A 17381-nucleotide genomic window follows, 5' to 3' on the forward strand; every position below is an offset into this window, starting at 1 on the left:
TAGTCCTCGCATGGCAGGTCTGCAACTAAAACTCTTCAGTTACAGACTTTTGTTAGCAGCCACCTTATCTAGTCAAATCAAATAAACTCAAAAGCAAGCATGCATCTTAAAATCCCAGGGCAGATCTGCTGAGAAGGCTATAAGGCCTTTTCTACCCACATGTTCCAGCCAGGGCTGAAACGTGTCACAGCTTGGATTGATCCTGCAAGTTTATTTTTTGCCCTAATTAATCAGAGAAACAACTGCACACTTCAACATTGCACAACAAAGTAACAGATTTATTGAGGGAGCACGTTCCAAAAATGGTCATGGCAGCTTCCAAGGTTATTTATGTTGAAGGATTTCCTGGGCCACAGTTCAGGTTAAAGTTAAATGGTGACCAGTTCAGTGCAGGCAGAACATCTTGGATAAAAGCTTAGCATTAGGGATTTTGTTGTTTTGTTCTTTTTTTTTTTCTTTTTTTTTTTCTTTTTTAAACAAATTCCAACCACAGACCAGAAAACAAATGTGAACCTCAACCTTATTAATGCACCAACAGCACCATCTCTTGGTGTCTACTCTTTGCACTCCAAGAAAACCTACAAACGAAGCAAGTGTATTTGAATAACATCTCGGGTAAAACATACAATCTCCCCTATTTTAGAGTATCTCTGAACATAGTTAACATATACAGGAGAGGACTGGGGAACAGCAGCACTAAATGCTGCTAGAATAAATGAAGCAGGCATATATGTTTACCTAATACTAAATGCCTAAGGAACATATATTTACAAGAAAAATTCAAAAGAACCAGCAATCACACCTTTCCAGGAATACTGCTGCAAAAAAGCTTGGGTAGGAATCCAGTTGACCAGATACCTGGCATATATTCATAATAATCTTTCTCCCCAAAGTTTTGAAGTTCTGCTCAGAATTGCCTATTTTGAGTGACTATCCTAAACATTTTCAACTAAGAATTTTGGAATCTTGAAAAGTGGGTTTTCCACTTGAAATGTTCTTTTTTTAAAAAAATGCATATATATTGACACTTGCCAGTTTTAATTACCATCTGTTTATTAACAGCTGGAAGAGAATTTACCTCTCTACTGCTGATGGCCTTTCTGATCCAGGTTTCATAAGATCTAAGGGGTGACAGCAAATGCATGATTTTCAGCACAGTTTATAGCTGCCAGCTGAGAAACAAGCAAGTGGCTATTCTCAAATCATGAAAGATCTTGAAATCAGAATAGTTGCTGCTTATAAGTTTTGGGGTACTTGTGGTGGGAAATTACAATGTGTAGGTGAAGGTGTGATCCTACTTAAAGTACATAGCACAACCAAAATGACTTCAGTAGGACCATACAATTTAATAGCTACAATGTTTTACTTATGGGTTGCAGAGCTAGCACCTTTGTCATCTAAATTTTGGACCCAAGGCTGGATTGGGCTATAGCGTGGCTAAGTATGTACTTGCCAACTAGCTACTTCTGTTTGTATTGATCTTTTCTTCATTTACTGCCAACACCCAGTCCCCACTTAAAATACGTTTTCGTCCCTCCCTTCCCTTTCACTGATAAAAACCACTTCACTCAAAGCTGAAAGATCCTTGGATTAACCAGAGAGGGCTAAAACCAGCAAGCTGGTGTTGGATGGCATAATTCTGACCTTACTGGAGCTTACCAAGTACAATTTCTGTCTGGAAGGATCAAGAGCACCACCTGCCGTGCTTGTAGGGAGAAGCAAAACTCCGTGGTTGCAATAAACAGCAACTAAAGAAAAGATTTTTTTTTTTTTTTTATTTCCTCCATTCCATCCCCCTCCCCCAAATCTTTGAAACCATGTCTTGTAAAGCGTAAAGATCAACACTGCTGAACTAGATGTGCCAGAAAGTAGTGAGTAGCCCTGTGCCTGGAAGACAGCACGTTCTTTCAATGTATGGAGCTGAAAAGTAAACCCTGGAAATACTATGACCATGTATTTCAACTAACCTACTTAGGCTATGCTAGACAGGCTGGAGAAGAACGGCAGAGCAGGCAGGGACTCTTTCCTATTGCACAGCTAACCGCATATCCCAAACTGAGTTCCAGGTTTTGGGGAACTGCTCTGTAAGGGCTAAAATATATAGAGACAGCATTCTCCCTTCTCATCCATTTCTGCACCTGCCCCAAGTGGGAGCTGTCCAGGTGAAAGCTCTTCCTCCTGCCCAAGCAGGGGACATTACTGAAGAACTTTGGCTAAGCATCTTTTCACTACAAACATCCCACAAAGCAAAATGTTGGGCACTAACCTTTAAGCAGTAGTTGAAATCCATACATGAACTAGATTAAAATCTCTAAGGAGTGTGAGGGTTTTGAAACCCCTGAGGTTTCAGGGAGAACAAGACTGTGAAATAGTATCAGCCCATGAAAGCAAGCATCCTCTGAAAAGTCTTAGAAGTTCAAGAAGAACTGTGTCAAGGCCAGCTTATGCTTTAATGTGAGAGATGAGAAGTGGAAGTGGTCATCAAATGCCTCCAAAATCAGGAGCATCTGTTTACACAACACCTCAGTTAAAGTATTTGTTTCTAAGAACAGTCTGGTGTCCCACAGGCCAGCATTTCAAAGGCCACTTAAAACATGACTATAAGTTCAGTTCAAACAAGGTTCTAAATTAAAATTAAGTTTTGTGATGGTAAATACATATTGAAGCAGGAATTCATCCTTATCCACCAGTCTATTCAAGAGCTGATGCCAAAGGAGTGGTCACCATTCTCAGTAGAGCCTCCACGGTGAAGTGTCAGAAGAGTTCATGGAATACTCTTTATGAGTTATTATTTTGTTTTGAACCTACCCTAGAGACATCCTATGGCAAAGAAAATGTACTTCACTATAGACAATTTTTTATTACCAAAATAGAATCCAAAGGCTATTTTTATCTCAGACAGATTTTTGTGGTTCCATTATTCGTGCTATACAGAGTGGTGGCAAGGGGCCTAAAATGCTGATATACAAGTGCTTTCCCATAAAGTCCTAGTGCAGGTCCCCTAACCTGGCAGAGGGAAACAAGTAATTATTTTTCTTTCTCCAGTTGGTACCACAAAACTTACTTCAAGCAGCCACGTCACATGGAGGACTGCAAAAAATGTTTGTTCTCCAGTTACATCACAAAGTGGTCAAAGAGTTCTGCCATTGTTACCTAGGAACAACTTCTACTGTATCCAAAAAGTAGAGACACTGGTGTGCTTTCAGATGATTATCAAAATCTGCAAAGCATCTTGGTCCGTGCTAATAAGAACTGCAGTCAGGTGCCAGATTTAAACTTTTTCTGCAAGTACAATGACAGAAAGGGGAATACTAATGAATACTTTGGCACATATGAAGCCTTTTCTGGCTCATTTAGTACCCAAAGGAGAGCAAGTCATAATTAAAGCCAATAATGGCAACTCCAGACAGCCATTCAAATATTTTCCTTGTGCCGTCAATACACCATTTTATATTATCTCACATCATACTTAAGTAGTGTTGAGCACACAGGCATCAGGAGAAAAAATTCCAGCATGACTGAGTACAACCAATAACTAAATCCAATTATGCCTAACTAAAATTTGTTTATTGTGTTCACAAGGGTTTGCTTTTATTATCCAAATATTTCTAAAGAACAGGTTTTTTCACCAAATAATTTGTGTCAGCTTTGAAATTGTTTTAGTTTTTAAATATTTAATTCTTTGGAGCAGGGCCATGTACCCTTCATGAGGAGAAGGAGCATAATTTGTTTGTGAGGTAAAGAACTTTGCTATGTAAAAGCCTTTTTACTGCACGCTATATAAACTAGTCAAAATGCTTGATAACTATAATGTCTCCAAATGAAAAACAAATGGTTTCATTAAGACTAGAATCAACTTTAATGATTTGATAAGACTGGGGTGTTTTGCTTGCAAAATTCCCAGCAACAGCAATGAGGAGGCCAAATGAAATCTTTTGACTTCGTTTGATTCTGTGATAACTTCTACCAAACATTTAACTAGACCTCCTTGAGTCTTCCATCCACTTACAAAAGCCTGGGTTTTTCCAAAGTCAGGAAAGATCAGTCCAACCCAGCTGAAGGTAAATATTTTGTAATAAATTCTGACTCTCAGAATAGGTTTGCAAAATAAATATTCTTCCAATACTTTGTCAACTATCACTTCCCAGATCTGTCAGTTTGCAAATTACACACAACTTTTCCAGCAATTATAAAATGGTTTATATTTTCTTCATACTTTGCTAACATGGTGTAAAAATAAACAAACAAATGTCCAGGTCTTAATCTCTGATGTCCAGTAGTATTGGCAGAAACAGGAGAACAAATATAACGGATCTTATCTGTTAGTTCAGGAGCAAACTAAGCAGTTCATCAAACAAACATGATTATTGTCCTTTTAATAGGTGGTTACTGTCACAGGAGTTATCATGAAACTGAAACACTCAAAGACTAAAAGGCCACCATGTAATTCATCCTGCTGCTGTTACAGGAGAGGACAAAAGGGTGTGGGGGTTCCTCATTTTCCCTTACATGACCTGACTCTATTGTGGCTCTCTGCTAGAAAGCTGTAAAGGCAGAGGCCACTACACTTCTCTGCCTGTATATAAGGACTCAGGAGCAGATCTGAGTCTTCACACTGGAAGAAGACAGCTGCACCTTGTAAAGTGAATTTGTTCTTTTTAGAGACAAGGAAAAAGTGATGGATTTCTAAGTCACTTTTTCTAAGTCATTTTTTTCCTGGGGCTGTGCAGCTCTGCATCTCATTCTGCATAAGGAACAAATTCATAGTCTGGCCCTTTATTGATAAACAACATGAAAAATATGCAACTGGCATATATCATTAGTCTTCTTACTGCCTACAGACATCAGACATTCTGGTGGTGATGAATTGGTGAGCCAGATAGGAATCTCAACACCAAATCCCAGGCCTGAGACTGATCCCATCTAATTGAAACAAAACTTCTACTGACTTCAGCAGGAAAAAAATCTAAGCCCCAGCTTTTTTTCAAAAACATGTCTATTTTTGTACTGGAAGATTGTATTGTAAGTTTTGCTTTATACTTCACTTATTCACAAGTTCTGGTTTTGAAGTCTGAATAAACTACTGAAAGTTAGAAGTAAGGGACAAGAACTCTATCAAAAAGAGGTAACTCAAATCCAGACTCTCAGTTCAATCGGAAACGAGTTCAGCAATGTATGATCATTGCTGCTCCTCTTAAATGGATGTGGTGCTGCTGGCAATGACAGCTTCAACAAACATACATGTGTCAAGTGCAGTGCTAAATGTGTTCATGAGTAGGGATCAAATCCCAGAAACTTCCAGTGTTCTTGTCCAAAACCCAGACTTCCATTTTTTATTTAATGCAGTAGGATTTTGGAATGATTGAAACACTATAACTTTATATAGTAGCATTTCCTCCCCCCTCTCTCTCCTTAAAAAAAAAATCTCATCACCTATTTTGAAGCCTTGGAAAAGGATGTATCCAGACGACTAACTCAAATGAGAGAGTGAGTGACATACACAGCTCACAGCAGAGATTGGCAGTCAAAGCTCCTGTATCAGTCAGAGTGCACACACACAGACAGCGTAGCACTTTGTGATAATATTTGCACAAGGCAATCAGTATCTGTTTAATGAAGGATATAAAAAGATTTGCACAAAGAAGTGATTCCTGCAAAGATGATTTACTGAGTGATAATTCACATCATCTCATCCCAATATGATTTCATTAACTCCTGGTAACAGGGGGAAAAAACCCCTCACGTTACAAACGCACGAGGGCCATTAAACCTGATTTATTGCCTTAACCACACTGCAAGACAGACAGAAACAAATGATACGTTTTTTCCATGGAATGTTGTTAGAGAGTGTGTGTACGAAGATATTCTTCTTCTACTAGTCTGGCGCATCTGTACAACTTTGCTGCCATCTGCTGCCTGCTACAGAAAAATAAATCACTCTCATTTAAAATTATTGCTGGATGTCAAAGTGGCACAGTGCTGCTGCCAGCAGGGAGGCCTGCATCTAAAAGAATTTTATATCTGGCCTGGGCTGGTTACTCAATATGCTGAGTAAGGCAGAGACTCAAATTTTTCAATCCTCCTGGGCTTTACTCAGAAAAAGCAGGAACAGCACAATACTGTTACATATTCTGAGGAGATGGAGAAAGGAAACTATTCTGTTCTTTCTGTTGTTCTGAGCAAGCTCAGGGGTTACACTTTGCCCAACAGATGCCTGGATACTTCTATCCTAATACCACTTTTGCCACTGTGGGCTACCACGAGAACAGTGAACCTAGCAGCATTTTTTGAGAAAATTATGTTTTCAAGGTGTGACATGAAGGGATCAAAGGAGAACACTGGCTTCTGTGTGTTACAGGAATTACCTATCTACTGATAAGTAAAGAAGGCTGAAGTTAGAAGGACCAATATGGCCTTTTCAGGAGAACTCGTGATTGGAGAGATGTACACATGGTCTTCATTTCTAGACAGAGAGCTTTTTAAAAGGCAGGAATCAGAACAGTATGATGAATCACACTGACCTGTTTCTCCCATCTATCTAAGTAAGGCATAAACAATGCACCACCTCACTAGTAGTTAGGTGTGAGCTGTCAGCTTTTACGATCACAGAACTGAAGTTGTTCCTCTAGCTGTTACAAACAGAAGGGAATATTTTCTGCAATGACATTTTTATACTGGATTGAAATCACAGTCATATTTACTCTGATATAATTATGTAAGTTATATATACTTACTATAATACAAGTATTCTTATTTTATTAAATAACCTGCTGCAAAATGTTTTTATTATTACACATTCCAACAACACTTACACAAGAAGGAAGTAGTATATCTGGTATGAAAGGCTTCTTCAAATTCTACCTGAGGAAGCTAAAGACAGCAGAGATGACTTGTAAAAGATTGTAAGGATCTCTTGCCCTATGTGAAGGATTTTTTAAATGTTATTTTTAATCCTGCTGAGCAACTCAAACAGGCATTGAAAAATGAGCCTTCCATCAAAATATTTCTTTTCATCTCTATGACTGTAGAGTTTTTTCAAAAAATTACATGCTATATGATGCCTACAAACAACATTCAGCCTTTTATTCATAATGGGTTTAAAAGAAGTAGTTGAAATGGTACATCTTCTATTTACCTCTGATTTGGAATCAATGCTGGTTAAATTTGCTCTATACTGGATATAGTGATTCACTAGTTGGTTCATTTAGCCCACCCAGCTTACATATTACATACTCTATTATGAACAATAACAAATATGAGAATGGAAATGTTGTATGAATGGGGCACAGCTGGAGCATGGACCTTCAGCCAGGATGTTACTTCAGCCTACATCTTTGCTTCCTTGCCTCAGGACAGGCATCAGTTGTTCCCAAGCCAGAAAAGCAGCTTCCCTCTGCCTAAATCTGTAAGGCCCCAAGTAAGGCTGCAAATAAGGTGACACACTGCAGTTAACTACTGGCAGTTCAGGCACAGGAGTGGGAGACAGGACTAATGAATAGGCTGAACCACCACTACCCAATGGATGAATGCACACACAAAATATAGATCATGGAAGCACAGGAACACATACATGTAAACACACCTACCCCTGTAAGGCATACCATAGGACTGATGGGAAAAGGCTTGAGAAACTTAGGCCTACTGTCACCTACAGGGCACCTCATTAGTGATAACCAAACAACTGACAGATATAGAAGAACAGGAATCAAAGCTATTGCTAGTCCTCTTTCATTAAAGGCTGTTTACTGGAGGTCACTGGACACAGGCCCCTGTGTGAACAAGCCCAGTGAGAATCTAAAGAGCAGCATAGGGCACCCAGGGTACCCTTGCTACAGTCTTGAATCAAAGGCTTGTGCAAAAACTAGGCTAAGCAATCCTTGTACTGCACAAATATCTGCTAGGGGATGCCAGATCTCAGGCAAATTGCTATTTTGAAGTAGTAACTTTTATATTTATGTATGTTTGAATAGGCCTTCAAAATGATATTTCAAACTCTGTTCCAGATCCAGTTTTGGTTTCCAGTTAGGATTCCATTCTGCTCTCTGTTTAAAAACATGGCAGTCTGAAGCCACCAGTCACTGAATTAGTCCAGACTTTAACTCTGGCAGCTCCCATGTATTCAAAGTAAATGTGATTGGAGGGAAAAAAAAGATGTATGATGGAGAAAGGGACTGGAAAAGCCCAGTCCTTTTAGAAAGAGAATAGGTGCTGTAGGCCAAATCTGAGATGCTGAGCAGAAAAAGTGATCTTCTGGCTCAGTGTCCAGCAGCAGCCAGAAGTCAGTATGTTGGGCATCATCAGGAAGGTTACTGAGAACATGACAGAGGGGTCAGTCTGGCACTAAATAAAACCTCAGTGCACCTCCACCTTGAGTTCAGCACACAGTTCTGATCTCTATGGCACAAAGACAGTGGATCTACTACAGAGGGCAGAGAAGAGCAATGAAGAGGGTCAACGGGATGGAGTGGCTGCCTTCTGAGGAGAGACTAAAAAGTCTGGAACTCTTCCATTTGGAGAAGTGAAGGCTGAAGAGTGGTTTAGGTTTACAAAATCATTAAGGCGGTGGATAAGGTGAACGCAGAAGTGTCATTCATCAAATCCTGCAATATTACAACTGGGGCGGTGGGAGGAGGCACTCACTGAAACTAGCAGGGAAGTGGTTTAAAACTGATAAAAGAAAATACTTTTTTACACAACAGTTAGTGAATTCCTGGAATTTCTTGTCCTGAGAGGCTGTGGAGGTAGATGGCATCAGCAAGTAAAAAAAAAAAAAAGAGAAGATATCTCAGATAACAGTATCAAAACAGATATTAGAGAGAATAGGCAAAGGTGTGCTCTTTAAAATCTTTAATCCAATGATGCTGGGAGAGTATGAGAAGAATAGACTACAGGAAGTGGCCAGGTTCACATGATGTCCCCAAACAATATCTCCTTTCACTGCAGGAGACAGTGGGGGCAGCACATTGGCCTAGACAGACTACTGCTCTAACCCAGTCATACATTTTTTATGTTATTATGAATAAAGCTTCTGTGTTGACAGTAGCCTCCATGCAAGAAAAGCCACTCTATTGTGCTATATTGGGAATGTGAACGGTACCAGTGCTGTAGCAGATGACTGGAAAACTGGCTAGTGAGAGCATAGAGGTATAGAAACACACATCTACACACTAAGAGATACCAACAGGATCGTTCAACCTATGCGTCCACACACCCTCCAGCAGCAGCTTGAAACTCTCTAGGACCGTAAGGTTAGAGGAGAGTTAACTCTTCTCTGTGAGGCCTTGCAGTGTAGATAACAAAAGAGAAAGACTCACAAGATCTCTAGACGTGACACAGAACAACTTGCATTGAAGGGCCAGTAATTGAAACTACTACCACAAATAGTTGGGAGGGTTATAGAAGCAACTGACCAGTTTGACTACTTCAAGGGTGCTGCAGATAGAATAAAACATATTAATGGGAACTATTTTAACCATGTTCTGCTTTCTCTTAATTGCTGCTTGTTTAGAAACAGTGTTTTAATGCTTTTCTTCTTGTCAACCACTGTAGCAAGAGAGAAACCACTTCTTTTGACTTCAGTTGAGAACAGCAGAGGTCCGCGATGTGCTCTATGAGTATAATTGAACTGAATGATATTCAATAAAAGAAAAAAATGCACGGATAAGAAGCTCGTTCTTTGCTTTCATGTGTCTTGCATATTTTTGAAGTCACAAGTCTTTGTTGATTAAGGAGTTTTACTTTTACCCTGCTTTCTCACCAGCCTTTCTGCTGATGAAGGATGAATAGGGAAAGTGTTGACCTTTCGCTGTATGTTCCAGTTAATAAATACAAATAACACTTTCTTGTATCTGTGCCCAGTTTGGATAGAACACAGTCTGATAGATACTGTATCCCAGATGTTACATCTGATAATTAGGCAGCTTTAAAATGTAACATAGCTGAATGTTATTAAAACCACTAAAATAAAATTAAATCTTCATCCCTGTCATATTTTTTCTGCAGGAAAACACAGGTTTTGCCTTGAAAATGTCAGTTTAAAGAAGAAGCATAATGATTTAGAGGAAGGTAACTTTCAATTCTAGCTTGTCTGTATTAAATACTTTGCAATAAACTGCTCAACAGTTGCTTATCATAGGCAAAACAGTCAGCTGGTAAGCCCTGTTGCTTTTGTGTATTCTAACACACTTCTAGTACGATCCAGAAAATCCAGGCAAGAGGTAATATATGTGATCACATGACTTATTATCTTAAACGGTTTCATATGTGGTATTTGCTCTAGTTATTTGACATGACTCAAGTTGACCTCATTGTTTGTATGCTTGAAAGGGAACAATTATGCAACTACTAAATGGTATGGAAGAGAGCAATGCCATACAAGACAGAAAAGAAAGTAGGAATGCAATGTCTACCAAACTGTCAAAATGTCTTACAGCAACATAATAAGTATATTTTCTTTTTACAGGCCTATATTACAGAACAATGAAAAAGCTAACATTCATGCTGGTAAATCTGGGTTAATCAAGACATCTTGTAGTTCTTGCAGTCATTTGGAACCTACAATTTTTGTGGTTCTCACATCAGAACCTGAATATTTTCAGACAAGTTCCATGTTTGCCAGAATAACAAAAAATAAAATAATTAAAGCAGACAATAGTAGCACTAAAAATAGCATCTTATGACAATGCTGTCAAATGATAACATACATAAATTGACGCATAAGTATCTTCAGTTATAAAATCTTTCTACATACTTAACGTGAGTTTGTCAACATCTTAAGGAGGATGTTGAAGCAATAATATCTTTAGTTTTATCAGTGACTTATAAAAAACACATTAATTAAAGATGAACAAGACACAAACACTATAACTTTCTTCTTGGTACTGACCTCCTTCTTGCAGAAGCATTTGTATTATTAACAAGTTAGAAAATGAAGCATGGAAAAGTCCTGGAAAATTCACTGGTATCTATTTAATCTGATTTTGAAGTTCTTTATTTTAGTTTTCCTGGCACCTATTTCAAGTTTTTGTAAGTGAAGACATGTAATATCTTATGACACTGCAAGGCATCCTCTGAAAATTATTTTGCTAGATTTCAAATCACCTTGAAGTGTTTGCAGAGGTTTTTTTTGAGCAGACAGAGGTTACAAGACAAAGACATTCTACTGTTCTGAAGCCTCTGACTCCAATTTCATGTTATCAAATGTCAGTAGCTAGTGATTGACTGAATGGACAACACCCAGCTGAACCAGAACAGCAGGCAGTGTGCTAATGCTTCAGAAGGGTGAGCACTTTCTGCTGATTCCATAATTAACCAACTTAACATGGGCGGCAACAGGCTGCTGGAGGTACTTTAAGACAATGTTAAACTGTGCCATAATTAAAGAGTTTATTAGGCATTCTGTACTGACTCCAGTGTCCTGACTAAAGCCCACACCTGAGGAATTGCACACTGTATTCCCTAGTTCTGCCTCCTGTTTTGGTATTTTCTATTCCCCATTCTACAGGTCTCTGGGATGCTATGCATGCTCAAGAAAGTGCACCAGTGAAGTACTGGAGAAAGAAAACTTCAGAAAAAATAGTAAATATCTTTGGCTATCACATGAATGCCCAATTGACAATATGTGCTGGTTTGCTACCTAGCATAGTAAGCTTTCCTTGTCCTACTAGTAGAATTTTTGATGCACATTGAGAGGACAAGAGCCTAGAGAATATGACACAGTGTTCTTTTGGAGCATGGAGGCTACTGTTGACAGCTATGAGGGAGGCAGACATTGGTGCCTGAGGATTTATTAAAGTTTTCCCCGGATGCTTGACAACATGATCTTGCCTCCAGATACTGTGTTTCTTTCAATATGTAAGTGGGAAGCTCAATTTTAATTAGCATGGCTTTAAAGCTGACCAAAGCAAATACCGATTACTGTCAGTCAGTGTGGTGATTACAGCTACCTCAGACACATTGCAACAGAATAGTGGTTGCTTTGTTTATGTGTTAGAAGTGGATGGCAAAGGAAAGCAAACACAATTTAGCTCACAGCTTCAGAATCAAGAGGAGGAGAAAAATATTTTTTCTTATCATGACACATTCAGTGTTTCATTCTGGACTTCTTGGGACTCGTCTCAAACATTTAGAGTCACAGACATGAGAGAGAAAAGTAAATGGATCAGATGGCTGACCAGAGTGCTTTTGTCCACCAAATAGCTGGGATGGAACTTTACCGAACTGCAGTTTTCAGGCCATAGCATAGCCTTAGAGCCTTCTGTTCTGTTCAGCGCAGTCTGGTAGTAACTGTGCTCAGTTATATCCATCACAGCTGCTCTTTCCCAGTCTGAAAATGATAATGCCCTTTGGAACCATAGCATTTCCCACTGAGCCCAAAAGCCCACACTGGTACCCTGAGGTGGTACTGCCTGACAGTGTTATCCTGAGCCAGAAGGCAACTATGTTCTCAGACACACACCATCAAGCTTTTCCACTTAAACAGCATTCAGCCTCTTAGGGCTCTTTCTCTGTAGCAGCAATGAGGGGAGTATCAACACTTCTTCACATCAGTAGCACTCATTAGTCCAGGTGTTCCATCCTAAGTTCACTGCTATAACATGATCCATTCCTCGTTGCAGGTTTCAAAATCATTATCCCAAGCAGAATGCCTTGAGAAGGTAATGGTTTTCCTGCATGTGTCTAGGTCATTCTGACCTAACCCCTTTCCTGTAATATTGTCAGACAACTGGCTAACTGCCAATGTGCTCAACGAATTTAAAATGCCATTAGAAAGATTATGGTCTGTGTTCAGTTCAGATTTCCTCCAACGCAAACTGTTGTGAAAATGCCTGGGATATTTAAATATTGCTTGTACTGTGCAGAGATAGAGTAGGGTTTTCATTTCTGTTGACTCCTGTCTGAAAAGCTCCTCCAATCTCTAAGTTATTTTCACCCATGTCTAACATGGAAGATTTTTGAAACAGCATTTAGCTAAAAAGGGAAGCTGACATAGAAGTGTATGCCAACTTTCCAAATGCTAAATTACAAGCACTTTCTTGCCTCACTGCCACCTGTGAAGAATGTGGCTACACAGATAACCTAGAATTGGAAATATTAATCTGCAATCCAGCTGGTCTTGACTAAATATTTCAGTAATTACAGAATCAGAAAGCTGAACCTGTACGATGGTTCAGTCTGTAAGCTTGTAGGGACATCTCTGTCCCTGACTTGTTAAGATAAGTTACCTCTTTTAGCAAAAACTTACTCTTCCTGGGCTTGGTGACAGATTGGGTTTTCTTCCTGTACTACTATGTACCTGACACTCATTTTGTGAAGTAGTAGGACTCACTGGGCAAGGAAATACTTACCACTAATCACATTAGGGCAAGAACAGGAAACAAGGATACTCTGGGGAATCTGGGACCCAAGTGGACACGAAGAGGCTACACCTTCATGGATGATGTCATCTCTTCCAAGGAGCAATCCCTAGTCCCTGAGCCAAGCAGTTCTATGACATTCATGCCCACTGTGCTACACTGCCATGCAGAGTGGTTGCCTATGTCTGTGGTGACAGCTGGGGTGTGGTTGAGAACTGGGACTATCTGGATTAAAAACAGCCAGGGTTCAGTCTCTAAATGAAAACATGGACACTCTAAAAAAAAAGAGCTAGGAGGGGTCAAAAACCTGAAGAGTGGACACTGGGGGCAGATAGGCAAGGAGAATGAGACAGGCCAGACATAACACAGATTAGAGAACCTGTGGCAGAAGTCAGTTCTCAGGGAAGAGACCCAGGAATTCATTAGTCTGTAGGGGAACACAGTGTGTTGTATACACTTCTACAGAACAGCAACACAGGTTCCTTGTGCAGTAAAAGTTATCCAGAAAAATAAATGCAAATAATAGCATACTAGGTATAACAGTGCCTAATCCAGAAGATCTAAGAAGTAGTTAGGAGATGATATATCTGGTTAAAGATACGTTTTATTGATAACAAGAATTAACTAAACGTATCTAAGAAGTTATGAAATGTATAGAATATCATGATACCTAATATTAAACTTATTTAGGTGTGGACTTCTGTATAAGTTTGTGGAATGTTCAACAAGAGGCATAAATGTCCATCTTCATTTGTTTACTGTCTAAGAACAGTATCTGTGCTCCTAAATGGATTTCCAAAGCACATAGTTGCTCAGAACTGACCTTTGAAAATTCTAAATGAAATCTGCATGTGTATGCCAGTGTTTAGGTGTTACTGTTTAGCTTTGGAAAAAGCTGGTTGGAAGTTTAAGAAAATGGGAAATGCATCAAGTTAGAATCTTTTTCCTATTACCTCCTGTAGGAATCTGTAGTCTTTGTGAACTCATGTTTTTCTTCAGCAAATCTGCCAATAATTTTCAAGGAAACCAAAACCACTGTGTTAAGGTTCCAGGATTATCTGTTTCTGTTATTTTGGTTATTTTCCCTCTATATACAATTCTTTAAAAATTTGCATCTATACATGGTTAAAGAGGTTAGGTGGTGCATGCAGATATGCCCTCACTTGGACAGAGGACTAACATTCAAAATGCCTTGAAAGGCAAAGTGGTAAGAGAGAAATAACAATTCATAAAGACTGTTATATATTACAACAGAGAATATTATTTTTAAAAATTATAGGCTTATGGTTTACCTTGCTGAATTCAACACAATTATAAAATGGAGCTCAGTTTACCTCCCACAATCTTCAGTTTTTCTCCAGAAAAGTGCCTTTTCCTGCTCCATGTTTCTCTTTTGTTCTTCATGTACCACTTGATGGATCCCTTGCCAGTCTCTTTGGTTACTAGAAGGCACTGAAAAGAATACAGATAATAGCGAGAAGGATTTCCTGGTCTCACTGCAATATCAAGGCACACTTTAGCCTTGATCAGCTATGGCAGGGAAGAAAACCTTCACTTTACCTTGAGAGCTGTAATCTCTGCTCCCCTTGTCACTGGCCACTGGAAAAAGCCCATGGCTGATAGTCTTTTCTTCAGGGAGCATCTCAGTTTATCTCATCACATTTTGCCAGGATGGACATTTTTCCTGAAGCAGTAAAGAGAAATGTCTACTGCCTGCAAGCACCTTTCAGTGACATGTTTTGAAACAGGCAAAAAAGTATCAAGAAGGACGTGGGTTTTCAGGGGCTGCCAGGCAAGACAAACCACCCCCTTTCTGTGGCTCTGGTGACATGCTTATGTCCTGCTTCTGAAAGCTCTGCAGGAAATGATGAAACAGAAACCTATTTCTTCTGGCAGAGAGCAGTTAACCTTTGGAAATCTAACTTGTATATTACAGCAGAGGCTTTGACTAATGGTACTTTGAGGGAGTCTTTGTGAACACAGACACAATGCAGTCAGTTAACTGTCTTCAACGCCAACATTGACAGACTCTTCTTGGCAGGGTACTAGAAGCCCCCTCTGGGCTCCTGAAGCAGCAACCCAACTCTCTGTGTCCTTACTCTAGTTGCAGATATGTAGCTTTCCCCTAGCCAGTGCTTCTGGCAAGGAAATTGTTGCTCTTGCAAGAGTGGAAATGGGAAAACCTGCATTTCTCCAAACTTGTCTGGATACCCAGGAGTCAGGAGGACTCTTCTAACAGACTGCCAGCTGGACCAAGAATAATGAAGTTCCAAGGTTTAAACAGTGGTCTGCTCTGGCCATTCTTGATGTAAAAAGATACTTTTACTCCGCTCCCCCCCAGTTCAGTCCTCCCACTCTTTAATTTTTTGGTTCCCTTTCTTGGACTTCTACGGATTAAAACCAGAAAAGAAACAGCATCCCTTCCCCCACTTCAGATGAACACTTTTTCCTGCTTTTCTTGGCTGAGTGCTCCTTTCATACTCAGCGGGTATCCTTGGGATATCTCCCAAGGCAGGCTCTGCACAATGGCTCAGCACCAAGAAGTGTGGCTGTCTAGTGCCTAGCAACACTGACATGACCTCGAGTGGCTTAATTTTATAATTGCTGTCTCTTAGATAGTATGTGAACTCAAACCGGTCTCCGAGACTCATAACCACACCAAATCTCCTGAAAGGAGCAGACACTTTCACTGGCCTCAGTTCCCTTTCTGAAGATTCCGAGATATAGAGCCTGTTTTCTCTGTTTTTCATTCATGCAATAACAGGAAATCCCAGAGAGCAGAACATTGTTTCCCAGAACTGGTAACACCTTGATGGCTAATTTGGTTTAGCGCAAAATTAAGTAAAAAACCGCCAGAGAACCACCCCCCTCATTCAGCTGTATGGTCTTACTACTAAGCAGCAATTGCAAACTTGCATTGACCTCAGTGGAGCCAAGATTTCACCCCAAACACATTATCAGTGCAGATGACTATCCGCCACTGTGCTGGATACCTGTGATCCATATTCTCAAATTCTTTTTAAGAGTTTGAAATCAGAGATCACTTGCCACAAACATCTTCTGAGTAATGTCAATGCGGAACCACAGTGTTCTAAGGTAGTTGATGTCCTTCACAGTAACTGATTAGATTCACAATGTAGTTAATTTCCTGAACATACTAGTCATTTAGATACCTTAGCACTATTTCAAAAGCTGGCAACTTAATACTTGAAATCATATAATTCATAAGTATTAGGGGAGCATATTCTGGTAGCTCTTCCAACTTCTGGCCAACAATTGAATAGTTTGGCAAACATCCTTCAGTTCTTCAGACACAGAGGACAAACACAGAATTTGGACAAGAATACACTTCCATTTCTTGGCCATGTCACAGTCTTTACAGGGATAAAAATGCATCCAACTTATATGAAGTTCATCACAACATTTCCATAACATCTGTCCCCTAGTGTGGTGGTTGACCTTGGCTGGCCGCCACGTGCCCAGCAAGCCACCCTATCACTCCCCTCCTCAGCAGGACCAGGGGGAGGGGAGAAAATAAGATGGTAAAGAACTTGTGGGTCAAGATAAAGGCAGTTTAATAAAGCAAAAGCAAAAGCAAAGGCTGTGTGCAGAAGCAAAGAAAAAACAAAAGATTCATTCTCTACTTGCCATCAGCAGGCGATGTCCATTTACTTCCTCAGAAGTAGGGCTTCAGTATGCATAGCGGTTGCTCTGGAAGACAAACAAGGTACTAATGAATGCCCTCCACACCTCCTCCTTTCTCTTAGCTTTTATTGCTGAGCAGATGTCATATGGTATGGAATACCTCTTTGGTCACTTTGGGTCAGCTGTTCTGGTTATGGGCCCCCCCCCAAGATCTTGTCCACGCCCAGCCTACTGGCCTTTGGAGTTGAGAGGCGATGTTGAAGAGACAGCCTGATGCTGTGGGAGCACTGCTCAGCAGTAGCCAAAACACTGGTGTGTTATCAACACCTCTCTAGCTACAAATACAAGCACAGCACTATGAGGGCTGCTATGGGGAAAATT

General features: G+C 39.9%; 1 long non-coding RNA gene across 1 annotated transcript in view; it reads right to left on the reverse strand.

Annotated features, from left to right (window-relative positions):
- Positions 1-318: 318 nt before the first annotated feature.
- LOC121233839 overlaps positions 319-17381 on the reverse strand; it is a 35979-nt gene continuing 18916 nt past the window's right edge. Inside the window, exons 3-4 of the long non-coding RNA XR_005934067.1 lie at positions 14916-15039; positions 319-14807 (exon numbers count right to left, since the gene is read on the reverse strand). This is a non-coding gene — a long non-coding RNA (uncharacterized LOC121233839). The remainder of the gene's footprint in view (positions 14808-14915; positions 15040-17381) is intronic.

Source organism: Aquila chrysaetos, chromosome 16 (genome assembly GCF_900496995.4).
Source record: "Aquila chrysaetos chrysaetos chromosome 16, bAquChr1.4, whole genome shotgun sequence".
NCBI lineage: Eukaryota > Metazoa > Chordata > Aves > Accipitriformes > Accipitridae > Aquila > Aquila chrysaetos.